Below are 14,716 nucleotides of genomic sequence, written 5' to 3'. Positions count from 1 at the left end.
GTTTGTAAAGTTATCTGAAAGAACGTGGTTTGTTTTCAAAATGTGGAGTCCCTCAGGGCTTTGCTCTTGGTCCTCTGCAATCCTCTCTTTGTACTACTATATTGATTTTTTTTTTTTTGTATTGATTAAATTAATAAATAACAAGATAGAGATAAATGTCACAAACTCAACCAAACAACAAAAGAGTAACCACAATATAAACTCAAATACAAAACAATATACATTTTCTCCAGTATTTGCATTATGATGTCTTCAAATTTCCATTTAAGCAGTCTGTCCGTTTTTTCTCCAATGGTGAGCTTTTTGAGTTTTATTTGTTGGGTTGTTTCAGGAGATAACCTCTCACCTGTAAATACTTAAAAATGTTTTTGGTCCAGCTCGTACTTTGAAGCTATTATTACATTATTGTTGCCTCTCCTTCTAGTGTACAGGCATCTGAATTTGAGCTGTCATAATAAGCGTACAATTTTCTACTTTTGTCGTTACTTTTAACGTAACATTATTTTGACCATAATGTCTATAAAGTGCTGCTCCAACATTAGTGTCAGACTTCAACTTTGGGGAAAAAAACAGACTGCAAAATAGACAACTCCACTTTCCATACATACATACATTAGATTCACTGTACGTGGAACTCTTTACAAAACACCCTAAAGACCAACATTCTGGTGTCCCTAAGCGAATTCAAATCCACGATCAATAACCACACTGCCTCTGTTTTATTTGAATTGTGCGTTTAAGTAAAGGTTATAATAATAGTGACAATAAAAGTGAGAGGTAATTCACATTTGTGAATTAATCTGGTCATGATGGGTTAGAATATTTGACCATATTACACTTATTTTAGCTCCCCTGCTCTCTATCCATGTGAGGTCAGACTTTAAGGTGTCCATCATACCTGTCTGATCTCCTCAAACCTTAAATTCCATCCTGCGCTCAGATTACAGGCCTCCTGTCTTTCCCTAGAGTTAAAAAGAAATCAGCTGGGTCTGCAGGGTCTTTTCCTATCATGCTGTCCCCTTCCTCTGGAATAACCTGATGAAAAACACTTCATCTCTCTAACCCTGTTTGTTTGTTTTGCCTCAAGCACAAGAGCGCTGAAGCTGTGTTACTATATCTCTCCTCTCCTTCTCTTCCTCCCTAGTTTCTCCTCCTAGTCCTCTCTTTTCGCTCCTCTGTGGATCATCGGCCCTCCTGGGACCTCTCTATCTATCCGCTGGCTGTCGATTCCAGATGTTTTGTATCTGGATCTTTGTCCTCCAGGAGATTCGGTCTCTCTCCCTCTCTGTGTATGTCTGTTTCCTTTCTCCTCTCTATGTGATCGGCGTGCTTGATCTTTGCCTCGTGTGTTTGTTTAGTCTGTCCTCTCTCCGGGTCTCCATGGCAGGGAGGTCATGTGGCTCAGGTCTTATCTGTCTGACAGCACCTAGGACTTGCGTGACGTCCTCAAAATCAATATCCTTCATATGTGTTTGCAATTTATCCCCAATTTTGTCACCCTGATTGTCCCTACTGTAATTTTACAATATAATACTCTGTATACTCAACATATTTCCATTACGTGCCTGTCCATCGCTCTTCCTCTTATGTTTTTCCCAGATGAAGGGTATTTTGCTTCTCTGTATCAAACATCGAAGGATAGCTGGTGTTATATGCAGTGCACTGTAAAGTCCGTTGAGGCAAATTTTTAAATTCATGACATCCAGCAATGCAAATAAAATTATGAACTGCCTATAGTAACCTCAAACTAAAGCACTGAATCAGTGTCGCTTGTGTTTTCGACCAGCATGTTACACCCAAAATTTCTGACAAATGGATCCTTTATTACAAGTTATATTTTAACTGTCCCTTCCCATTGGTTTATATCATATGTTATAAATTAAAATACACCCCAGTCTCTAACAAATTGATTTTGCAAGTTACATTTTACCAACCCCCTTTATTAGCATTTGCGCATTAATAACTCACCATTAAAAGGGAGCTACTGCTACTCAGAGGTGTGGAGTCGACTTGATGACTTTAGACTCAACTTGACAAAATCAACAGAAACTTGCAGCTTGACTTTGACACCAATCCAACAACAGAGAACCATGAGCCATGGAGAACTAAAATGGTACCAAAGTAAATTTTTGTTCACATACAAATACTGTAGATGAATTGAGGTTAACAAGCTGCCATTGCTGCGGTGGCGTCTCCCTACAGTACGAGCACGAATGACTGCCAGCTGTCACAAGAAGTTTACAATTTTGTGCGAAAAGCGAATAAGCACATTTCCCAAAATGTTAAACTATTCCTTTTAATAATTTCTACTGTTTGTTAGGTGTTTTCACATAATTTGGATCCGAGCTTAATCATTTTCAAGACAAGATGACTGACAATTTGAATTTAGCCAACTTCTCCATCACCAAAGTTTCAAAGGTAGTAGAACAACATCTGTCTGTGTAATATATTATTGTCTTATGATAATGGATTATGATTACATATTATAATTATCTTTTGAGCAGCATTTCATATTGTGATTGGTCAGAATTAGGCTAATTTCCACTCATTTATATGATGTTGTTCACTTTAAGTGATGCTAATTAGTCTAAGATTCATCATATTGTATAAAATAAGCACATATTTTGTATGTAATTAGTACTTAATTAGTCAGATAAATGTGATAATTTAAATATTTCTCTCTGAAATGAAGTGGAGTAGAGGTAAAAAAAAAAAAAAGCACCCAAAGATTGAAATACTTAGGTAAAGTTCAAGTACCTTAAAATTAAGTATTTGAGTAAATGTACTGTCTTTCTTACTTTCCATCACTGTGCTTCTGCTCTACTAAGCTACCTGTTCTCTGACAGAAATCCTGGTGGCTGGCTAACGTTAGTCTGCTTATGCTGACCCCCTGCCGACGGCACCAGTCCCCCTGCCGCGCTAACACGTCCTGGACCATCTCCAGTGAACCAGCAGAGACAAAACCGATGTCAGCACTCAAAGGTAAGACGGCAAACAAGTCTGGTTCTTACAGTAGTCTTTACTCATAAAGTAATCATGTTACACATTTTGGCCCCGTTTATGAGACTGACAGTTTATTGGTGGGATTAGCAGAGTTGGCAAAAGTACACTGTATGTGAAAGTAGAAGTACTGACTGAACTTCTTTATTCAAGTAAAAGTGTAAAAGTACAGACTCTGAAATGTTCTCAAATAAATAATATAAATATAAATAATAAATAAATAAAAATCTGTTGTTGTTTATTACCGTTAACTAATAGATGCCTGCAGCCTTGACCGAATCACAGCCATGCTGATATTCTGTACAGAAGCACTCTTGTGTGATATTGCTTTATTATACCTTTAATATTATTTTATCAGTCTGCCTTTTTCAATATCAATAATGAACTTAGACATTAGACACAATAATATTATTACACATAATAAAGTAGAAGTGTTTATCATGTGCTGCACCCACTATTATATAAGGCTGTTATCTTGTTTCTTTTCTTTTGACGTATGTAGGTATTATACTGTAACCTCATTACACTCATAAAGTGAGCAAAGAACTCAGGTTTACACAGAAGCATTTATATAATCGTAACGTCTTAACGTCTTCTGGACTTTACCCAGACAGCGTGAGCTGCGGGAATGAGTCCTAAATGAGTGAGCATATTAACACTATCGGTTCCCTTGTCTCAAAGTCGGTGTTTGTTTTTTTGGATGGGTTTTTTGAAAGTGATTTTCGCATCTTGTTCTACGACATAAAATACGTTGGTAAATATTCCACTTGTGAGTTTTTAAACTTTTACGTGTCTTAAAAAAGGCAGTTGCTAACATGTAGCTAAACGAAACTGCAGAGGTCACTGCAGAGGTCATGTGACCATGGTGTAGTTCATTTCTTCAAAAATCATAAAAGTGGTGTTCATTTGAGAGGATTATCTTGTCAGTATCATAAACTTTTGTTCACCACTGAGTTTATTATCTGCTCTAATCCAAAATCTAATGGATTGACTTTTAACGGAGGCAACCAGGAGATGCTAACTTCATGTTTGGACTAAAAGAAACCATCACTCCTGCAGCACTCTATTGGTAAATTATAAAGATGCATGCAGATAACAGAAGTCCATTAGGAGAAGGGGGGAAATGGTTATTTATTAAATGTACAAATGTACAAAAAAGAATATATTATCAACAATCAACTAAAATTAATCAGTTTATAAAGAAAGTCTGTTAAGTTACAAGATTTCCATACGCTTCACACACACACACACACACACACACACACACACACACACACGAGCACACATGCACACCATAGACTTCCACTGAGAAAAAACCCTACTTATTACAAAATCTGACTCATTGTTTTAAAATGAATCCATCCTACATGTTGAAATCCAAAAAGTTATCAGATGTGAAGGACATTAAGAGAAATTCTTCTTAAACAAAACGCTTCTGGCTGTTACCTTCGACCCATCAGACAGGAAGTCTACATTCTATTTCAGCAAATACTCTGCATGTTGTATCTGCCAATAAAGAAAAAAAAGCTCTAAAATATTATAAAATACATTCTCTTTCACAACAAAAAGTCTTTTCTGATCAACTAAAGATTATTCCCTGACCTATAGCCAGAAACTCAAGATAGCAAAGTAGTCAAATTTACTTTTATGTCTTCCTCTTGGCCCATGACATCATCATCATCATATCATATTTTATTCTGATTTGAGCCTTTCAGACAGTAAAGTTGATCAGGGTCAGGATGCAGTCTGTTCAACTTCAGGGTCATGATGTTTATGATTACAGTCCATAACCATTTTTATCCTCGTCCGTCTTAGATCTTGCCAGTGTACTTCAGCGCACCAAAGACTCCACCACCTGGAAAAAGAAAATGAGATAAATGCTTTTTAATGGTCATCTAAAACATGAGTTTGAAGCAGTTACAGTTTGGACCATTCATTTTGTTCACAGAATTTTAGTTTTTCTAAGATGGAGCCCTTCCAACCCTTTCAACCTTTTTTTGAGTTTTAACAGCAACGAGTGGATTACTGGTGTAGGAAGCTAAGCAATGAACTGCTGTGAACATAGTCAGAGGCAAAATGTATTTTAGTCACCTAAAAATACTATGTCGGTTTTAGTGTATGAATATTTTCACTGCTTTACCTTGCTGTCAGGCAGCCTTTTCTGACAGGAAAACACTTTCATGTGAGCCAAATATCACTCTCTCCAAATCAACCAAACTCCACTGGAAAAATCAGTAATTTTACTTTGCAGAAGGTGGAAGTTGCCGGTCGACCACTACCCCGATCTGTTAGTTCGTGTTATTGTGAGACTTCAGTGACTCAGATCTAGCCTTTTAAAACACAACAGCACAAACAAACTAACAGATCGAGGGAGCGGTAGAGCAGCAACTCCCATCTCCTGTGAGGTAAAATTACAGATTTTGCAAATGGAGTTTGGTTGGTTTGGAAAGAGCGATATTTGGTTTACACAGCAGTACATCAATTAGCTTCCTACATTTTCCTACATCTCCAAAATGGGGGCATGTCGACTGCACTGGTGCTCCCAGTTTGCATGCAAACTTTGCAACTTGATAGCAATGTCCATTGCTCAGGTGAATAGCTGATGTATAAGGGAGCCCATCATGGCCAGGAGAAAAAAAAATTAGCAACAATAAAACAAAAATACCCATACTAATTGGGGATTGTATAAGGTACTTATCGATAGTCAGTCTATTATCTACAGTAGGTGCAGGTTTGAAGTCTACTGTTGCCTAGATCTATTTGTGTTTATTTGTGTTATTGTGTGACTTTGGTGGTTCAAAAGGATAGCTTGGATTCACCAAAATTGCAAAACCAATAACACAAACAAACAAACAAACAGATCGAGCCAGCAGTAGACCAGCAACTCCTGTGTTCTGTCAGGTAAAATTACTGATTTCACATATGGAGTTTGGTTGCTGTGGAGAGTCTTGGCTTACATATATCGACATTTTCCCTTCAAAGAAGGCTCTCTGACAGCAAGGTAAAGCAGTAGAAATATTCTAAATATGGCGTACCCTTAAAGGGATATATATTTCAAGGTTCTAGTACATCCTTCTTAATGGATAACCATCTGATATGTTACTGAGGAAGCAGGAATGAGGTCTTACGTGAAGGGTATGTTATTGTTTTGTACTCACCGAGAGCAGCCACCCCAGCTAGAGAGCCAATGGTGATGCCAGCTATAGCGCCAGGTGAAAGCCCTGGTGAACCTTCACCCACAGACTCCGTGGGAGCAACTGGAGTGGTTGGCGTGTTGGGTTCAGAGGGTCCAGTGGTGGCTGGATCAGTTGAGCCAGTGGGCTTAACCTGACCAGTGGTGGCCGTGCCAGCTGGGTCAGTTGGGCCAGTTGGGCCAGTTGGGGCCACGGTGGTCTCTGAGCCTGTTACAGGTGCGTTAGTTCCACCACTGGTTGGAGCTGCTGTTGCATCTGCGGTAGAGGTTGGAGCCGCTGTTTGAACTGTGGTAGGCCCTGTTTCTTGTGCTCCACACAGAACCACTGTGTGAGTAAAAGTAAAAACCCAAAAAAGGGTTGGAAAAGAATCATTAGAATGAACCTTTATGATATTTAGATCTCAATTCCACAAATGCAGGTGACAGAATTTACACACAAGTATCTTATTTTTTATTCTGTAAATTCTTACTACAGATATTTAGTGCTGCTTTGGGTCCTTTAATCAACATCTATAAAATATCTACCGTGATTTCAGATTAAGAATTGTGAGAAATTCTTTAAGTTTATCATAATCAACGCTATTTATGGAGCAATAATTAGTGATAAAGACTAAAGATAATAGTCTTCAAAGTAAGTGTAACTTTATATCAATAATGGGGACAACGTCAAAGATAATAAACCTCATCTTTGACCCAGCAGCACCCATTAAAACAGCTCATGACTGTGAATAAACCATTTAGCTCTATCTAACATTTTATGAGTGCAAATATTTATGAAACTATGGCCTTCATCTATCAAGCTTTGCCTTCTGTCTAGAAGAAAGAAAAGGCTCCAGACTTCGGTCCAGACCATCTTTCTATCTTTCCCTTGTAAAATAATGCCAAGTTGTGAAGTAATATATTTATTTTCTCAATAAACAAGAGTAAGCTAGCTTACTGAGACAAATAATGATGCTGCTTTGTCACGCGTTTTTAATGTTGTGAAACAGTTGCAGTTTGGTTAGGTTTAGGCACCAAAACGTCTTGGATTGTTGAAGAAAAAGTTCATGGTCTGTGTTGCGTTGCGTTGTGTTGCACCGTGCTGTGTTGCGCTGCATCCACTGTACGGATGTCTTAATTTTAATATTAAATTATATTTTTCTCTCCCCGTTACGTTACTTTATATAAGTAATGTAACGTGTTTCCTTTACTTAGATATACTACGTGCTCAGCTCGTCTATGTTGAAAAGAAAAAAACAATTTTGAAGATGATAAAAAGATGTTGCAGGGGAACCTGTAAAAGCGACATATAGTCATATCTTAGGGTTAGCTAATAGCCAAACACTAGCTAACTAGCCAGCTAATCTACATCAATCATGAACTAACTAGTTAACTAGCATTTTGCTAACATTAGATGGCTAGTCTGTCAGCATTTTAACCCTACATGTCTCTATTACAGAAAAAAGAGAAAGCTGACCAGGGTACCAAGTTTCCTCAACTGTTCTTGGGGGGCAGGACTTAAGAAGGGTCAACTGCCACGGTTAAATGTTACCAGCAGAATCGCTGCACTCAGCTAACGTTAGCTAGACAACTGTAGCAACAGTGTCTATTGGTACAGAGAGATTAGACGACCAGGTTGATAGTCTTTTTTTTACAGGACGAAAGCACAAGTAAAATTTGTGTGCGAATCAATAAACAAAACGAAAATTTCTTAATAATTCCTTTGAAATTATAATTTTGGAATCAATTATTATTTGGAATCAGTTCTTAAGGCTGAAACCAACTTAAAACTTTAGATAAAGTTGATTTTTTTTTTTTTTTTTCAAACGGGGCACAAAATGTTTTAGTTTTTTATGCTGCGTCACCTGACACGGGGTTGAAGTTAGTTGTTTGGTATCTTGTGCGTCTGTATCACATGCCAAGGGGCTTGATAAAATGTCAGTATTTGACAACCTGGGAATGAGAACGGGCTGCACAGACATAAACTGTCATTAAATGTGCTGTGTAAACTGCATGTTTCCAATTATTTATTACATTTCTCTGCCACAAATTATGTGCCGACACCAACAGATTTCTCCCCTGTCAGACAAAATGAATGATCATTATACCATTAAATGAAAGGTTAGCTAATAGTAAATCTTAGCAAAGTACAACAGCTTTGAGTTGACCAAGATAAAGGCACACACGCCCTTTTTTCCTCAGTCCAACCTCCATACATTTATTTTCCCTTTCCTCATTACAGATTATTGCACAGCACATATTTTCATTGCTTTTATGACATTTGAAACTGGGAACAACTGAGGAAATTGCCCCCACAAACCCCCTGCTGATATTTGAGACTGTTTTATATAAAGACATTACAATAATCTCACTTGTGCTCCCTTAAATTACCAATTTTTATTCGTCTGAAGCCACTGGTGTGATTTCCACAGTTAAAAAATAGATGCCACTCTCTAATAAGACACCATTTATAAATGGGTCGTCTGTTGTAACTGCTGTTTTGTGAATTAATTGTAAGCATTAATAAAGAGAACTTTTGAGTTGCCAGGTTTTGAAAAATCTTTGACTTGCTGGAGCGTTTGACCACTCCCCTGTTCTGGTCAGGGCCAAATATCAATAACTTATTAACACTGATAAATGCCAATTTAAAGATTAAACTTCGTTATGATTGACTTAATAACACAGAAAGAGAATATATAAACACCAGCCAATGGGATTTTTAACAACTTGACAACAAAATTATTAATAATGGCTTTAAACATGATTTAAAGCATTAGTTGGTTTCAACTTACCAAGAATTCTTTAAATAGTCTGTATGTGTTGTGAATATGGATGTTATTTTTACCTGCACCAAGAAGGCAAAGAGCCACTGCAGCAAGCTTCAGGTTCATTGTCTCGGAGTTAAGTGTCAGTGCCACAAAATAAATCAGTGTCTTGAGAGAAGTTCTTTGGTTTGTGAGGCTTCTGTGCTGCTGGAAACACAAAAGCACAAAGTTAATTTCTGTGCATGCACACATATTCCGGTTAGGATCTCCTCTCTGACTCTTCCTGGGTCACAGACAGGAAATTTATTCTTAGCCTGAAAATCACATGAATTATACCCACTTCTATGCATTTTCGTGTCTTAATAACCATCTTAGGAACAAGTAAAATCCGCCTAAACTCACTTTGTCCACCTTTGAACTTGCTGAATAGGGTTTACAACCCCATTCTTGGCTGACCCAAATCCATCATTTACGACAAACGTGCACTAGGTCAGAATAAGTAGTATCAGATTAACATAAATGGCACGTAGAAATAAGGTTTTAAGAGAAAAATCAACACTATATTCAGAAAAAAAAAAATTTGTGATGATCCTGTACTTTTCCCAGCTAAAGATATTAGACACTGATTTATGAAACATTTGTAATTCTAAAGTTCATACATTTTTGTGGTTATATCTGAAAACTTCTAGCCTATTAAGAAGAGTGATTCCTTGGAGTTGCGCTCCAGCCCCCCATAATTCCACAAAAAAATGTCTATATCCTACATAATCAGTCAAAATGGTGCAGATGCTTGTGTTTGTAGGATCGAGTTACCTTCGCCACTTGCAGATTTTTGTGTAGAACTCCTCATCTAAGAAAACCTCATGAGTAAAGCTGCCTTACTTACCTGAGAGGATGTTCAGCGATGACCGTCCTTTTCCCGTAAGACCAGAGAATATTCTCAGACACCTGCTTTTATGATCACTTTATCAGGCCACCCCATCCTGTTCAGCCCTCCCATCTTTATGGGCGTAATTCATCACTTCTAACAACCAGGAAAACAATGCATGTATTGATTTAATAGGTTTATTAATGCTTACCACAGGGCTATATTTGGTTTATATGGCTCAGTCACCGCTGCACATCCAGTAGACATTGGTCAGGGAGTGCACATCATCTCCCTATAATAAATGCATGCAGGCATGGATGGGAGTGTGTAATGTAGGAGCCTGCTGGGAAGCTAACTGTGTGGCTACTCCATTTCTTCAACTTCAACGGCATGTCTTAAACAGGAAGAGAAATAATCAATACCTAATGAAAATATCATTTCAGATATCTCGGAGATATAGTCAGAGCTCTCTGTAGCCTGGTGGCAGCCAATCATGAGCATTTCAGATATCTCGGAGATATAGTGTCCCCCCCCCCCCCTACAAAACTGAGACAGGCCTCACAAGAAAAATGAAAGCTTTGGTCACATGCCACAAAACAGCCAGAGTTTATTTTTATCTGTCAGGAACCTGTCTCGCCGTATGAATTATTACTTTTTTTTTTTGTGTCTCCAGAACAAAACCAGAAGGAGCATGTTATATTATCAATGCTGGAAAGAGTACCGACAATCTGCACTCAAGTGGAAATACTGTTAAAGTACAAAGTATTAATGCATTATGAGTGGAGAGAATCAAATCAGATTCTGTTTCTGAATGGTCACACTCTCCTCTTCAAACCTGTGGCTGCTGCGGCATTTTTTTCATCCAAATTTCATGGTTTTGTATCGACCCATTTGCATAGGAGGGAAGTAACTGAGTACTAATACTTTGTTACTCTACTTAAGTAGATTTTTAAAATATCTGTACTTCACTTGGGTATTTATTTTTCTGACAACTTCTTACTTTTACTCCCTACATTTGAGAACAAACATCTGTACTTTCTACTCATTACATTTTCTTCACGGGTTTGTTACCGTGGTTTTAAGCTTTTATTACTGATGTGTCGTTCCACACCGCCGACTGATTTCAACCTAAATGGATGGGACAATGACACAAAAAAGACAATTTCTCAAGGTATCTATCAATGCATATCAATAGAAGGTGAGAAAGATGCAACAGGACAAACAACAACGTAAAAGATGTAACAACAAAAAAGATGTAACAAGTTGAAAGGGGCAAAAAAAACTATATAAAAGACATAGCAAGACAAAAAACATGTAAAAAAGACAAAAACCAAGATCTAAGATAGATCCAAGATCTAAATAGACAAAAAGATATAACAACATGAAAAGCAACATAAATGACGTAACAAGACAAAAAAGACATAACAGGATGAAAAACAACATAAAAGACATGAGAAGAAAATCAACAATATAACTTTTTTACACGAGTATCTGTACTTCTACTCGAGTACAAAATTACTGGCTACAAAAATGCAGATGAAAGGTCTGGATATAAATTCAAAATGTCAGCCTATTCAGTAGCAAATTATGATTTTGAAAGCAGTGAAGTAAATTACATATTGTGATTCATGTTTTTTAAAAAAAAAAAAAAAACACTACTGCTTTTGTCCACAGGGGGCCAAAAACAGTTTTAAAAAAAATACCCAAATTATAAAGTGCAAGTATCCAAAAAAGTGACTTGATTACTGTAGCTGTGTCCTCCTGTCTGCATAAGGAAAAATATACGGGGTAGATGGGGTGTGTGAGGAGGGCGGGGACTAGTTGTATAAACACCGAGTCAAAGTCAGGTCGAGTCTTCTATCGGTGTCAGTCAAACAAGTCTCAAGTCCACAAATTCAAAGTCTGACTTGAGTCAAGTTATGCGACTTGAGTCTCTCACCACAGATTACAACCCACATGACTGTAATTAAGTCTTTTTTTTTTTTTTTTATTTCCACTTAAGTATGACTTGAACAATGTAATGTACTTATTTACTAAGTCATAATTTGCTGCTGAATAGGACCACAATTTGAATTAATATCTTAATCAAAAACCTTAAATCTGCGGTTGTTTTAGCCAATCAAGGCCATCAGATCGCAAACGGGCAAATGAAAATCACAAAATACAATGACAAAATACAAAAACAAAACAAAACCCTGCAGGCGTGTAGAGGTGAGTGTGACCACTTTGTCTAAGAAGTTTGAGTAGTTTTTGAGAAGAATACAGCGTATTTTTACTAAAGTATCTTTTATTACCTATAGTTTAAATTCTAGCCGAGTAATATTTCAGTACTGCTACTTGAGTATAGATTTGACTCTTTCTCCTTTCTGCTTATGACAGAATTGCACTTGACAGAAAAATGTACATTAATCATCACAGTACACGTCATCAGCACTTACAGAGTTACTTGTTTTCTTCTCGCAGCTGTTTGCACTGGTTTCCGTCAGCGTTTCCTTGACTCAGCAGCAATAGTTAAACTAGCCAACTAACACGGGTCCGTCAATAATAATAAAGATAAAAATAATTAATGACAATAAAATAATCCAACAGGGAACACAGCAGCCTGGCAAAACAAGTTGGTGTCTGAGCCTCCGTCAGTTCGCTCTGCTTGGTGAGCGGAGCAGCAGACTGTGGCTGAAAACACGCTGTCACCATAGCACAGCAGCATGTCCATTTACACAGATACGGTGAGGAAGAGTCACAGCTGCCAGTTTCTCCCAGTGACCAACAGAAACAATCAACTGCAACCACAAAAAAAAACACAAACCGTTCCCCCTTTATGACCAGTATGTAAGCCTCAGTTGACATTAATGCGTTACTGTGTTTGTAAAACTTTTCTTGTGCATGTAATTGTCGTCATAGAAAAAAAATTGCACTGCCAGGAACGCAGTATGTGTGAACTTTTATTTCAGGGGACCCGTTTCAATTCATGATATCAATGTATTAATAAGTATAGGGAAGAATTAATTTGTGGATAAATGTTCCCGACCATTTTTACTGCCATTTCCGCCTTTGTAACTTTATATTATCTTGACGTGTTTAAATGAAAACATATACTTATACTGCATATATTTTGCAGAGTTCTACTTAGAACCCAATGTAAACAATTATGCGTAGAACCATCTGTGAAAGGTTTCACCCAGAACCTCTTATGAGAGGTGTAACGGCTCCACCTAGAAACCTGTTTGGGAGTTCTATCCAGAACCTTTCCACGCTCTCAGGGTGATAACAAGAACCCATCAAGGAATTTCTATCGAGAGCCCTTGCCAAGGGTTTTATCTTGAACCGCCCAGGGTGTTCTACCCAGAACCCTTTTATATTCCAAGGTTTTTTTTTTCAGGAACCCACCCAGGGAGTTCTACTCAGAACCCTTTTATATTACAAAGGTTTTATCTGGAACCCGTCCCCGGGGGTTCTGCAGTGAAACCTTTTACATTCCAAGGGTTTTATCCGGAACCCATCCAGGGTGTTCTACCAAGAACGCTTTGATATTACAAGGGTTTCATCTGGAACCCACCCATGGTGTTCTACTGAGAACCCTTTAATATTCCAAGAGTTTTATCTGGAACCCATCCAGGGTGTTCTACTGAGAACCCTTTAATATTCCAAGGGTTTTGTCTGGAACCCTCCCACGGTGTTCTACTGAGAACCCTTTTATATTACAAGAGTTTTATGCGGAGCCCATCCAGATTGTTCTACCCAGAACTCCTTTATATTCCAAGGGTTTTATCTAAAACCCACCCAGGGGTTTCTGCAGAGAACCCTTTTATATCCTAGTACAAAGAACCCTTGACAAAGGAGTTCTTCAAGGATCTCAGCAAAAGAATTGTGTCTTTCAAAAAGGGCTCTGGATGAAAAGGGCTCTTCATGGAATTCTTAGTCCAAAGAAAACTTGACAAACTGTTTCTCCAAGAAAGGGTTCTTCACAAGAAAATGGTTCTGAGTAAATACGAGGATAGATGAAATGCAGTTTCATCCATACAAAAACTATAATCTAAAAACAAGAACGAGGTGAAGCTGGGGAGTAGATCGTGTCAGACTAGGGAAGTGATTTTTACATTAAAATGCAGTCAAACAACAAACATGTCACAAGAAAATGGAACAAAAACAAAATAGTTTGACACAGGGACACATTCGTGATCAAACAGGACCGAAGTAGCAAAACACTCTTTCACAAGAACTGGATCTTCATTCAGAAACAAACACTGTGTAATGATCTGTCATGACTGTATTGGTTTGTGATCACTGAGCAGATCAGAGACAAACCATTAACAAGTGCTTTACAGACTATTAGTAGAATAGTTCAGTTGTTCCTGTATTGTGCCGGGACCCGCTGAAGTGATTTAAGAACTGAAGTACACTGAAGTGTTTGACTTGAGCTGAAGCTTTAGGATTCAGCAAAAGAGCGCTACAATAATCTAACCACTTTATTTCAGAATCATTTAGGCGTGTGAATTTTGTTTGGGTGTAGTTTTCAAGTGACTAAAGTCTGTCAGCTCAAATGCGTTTACAAGCTTTGTCATTGTGTATTGAACTGAGATAACCGCTGACAAGCAGGGCTTGTGTCATCTGTGCGTCATCAGATACAGCACTAAATGATAAACAGTACCACTGTGTTGTTGTCAGGCAGAAGCATGAAATGTCCGAGGACTGACCCTCGTGGGACGCCCGACTAAAAATTTTATTACATTATGTAAATTGCGTAAATATACCAATTTGTTTTCATTTTAAGGAAACATAAATGCTGCCTGGCTCATGTTCAGTGACATAAGGCTTCTTCCAGTAAACAAAATTGGCCAGATGAAGTCATAGAGGGTTTTTTTGTGTATGTGTATTTTTTGTGTACTATGTAATTAAGTAGTTTTTTGGGGT

At 37.8% G+C, this 14,716-nt stretch overlaps 2 long non-coding RNA genes across 2 annotated transcripts; both read right to left on the bottom strand.

Annotated features, from left to right (window-relative positions):
* Positions 1-4,106: 4,106 nt before the first annotated feature.
* LOC146319393 (uncharacterized) lies at positions 4,107-6,361 on the bottom strand. Its single transcript, XR_014771566.1, has 2 exons — positions 6,159-6,361; positions 4,107-4,855 (listed from the first exon to the last, which is right to left on the bottom strand). It is a non-coding gene; the product is annotated as an uncharacterized LOC146319393 (long non-coding RNA).
* Positions 6,362-6,469: 108 nt separating this feature from the next.
* On the bottom strand, positions 6,470-10,178 carry LOC146319392 (uncharacterized). Its single transcript, XR_014771565.1, has 3 exons — positions 9,824-10,178; positions 9,018-9,144; positions 6,470-6,518 (listed from the first exon to the last, which is right to left on the bottom strand). It is a non-coding gene; the product is annotated as an uncharacterized LOC146319392 (long non-coding RNA).
* Positions 10,179-14,716: the final 4,538 nt, after the last annotated feature.

The sequence above is a fragment of the Lutjanus erythropterus genome, chromosome 11 (genome assembly GCF_056507025.1).
Source record: "Lutjanus erythropterus isolate fLutEry1 chromosome 11, fLutEry1.hap2, whole genome shotgun sequence".
NCBI lineage: Eukaryota > Metazoa > Chordata > Actinopteri > Lutjaniformes > Lutjanidae > Lutjanus > Lutjanus erythropterus.
This window is presented reverse-complemented; position numbering and strand designations above follow the sequence as displayed.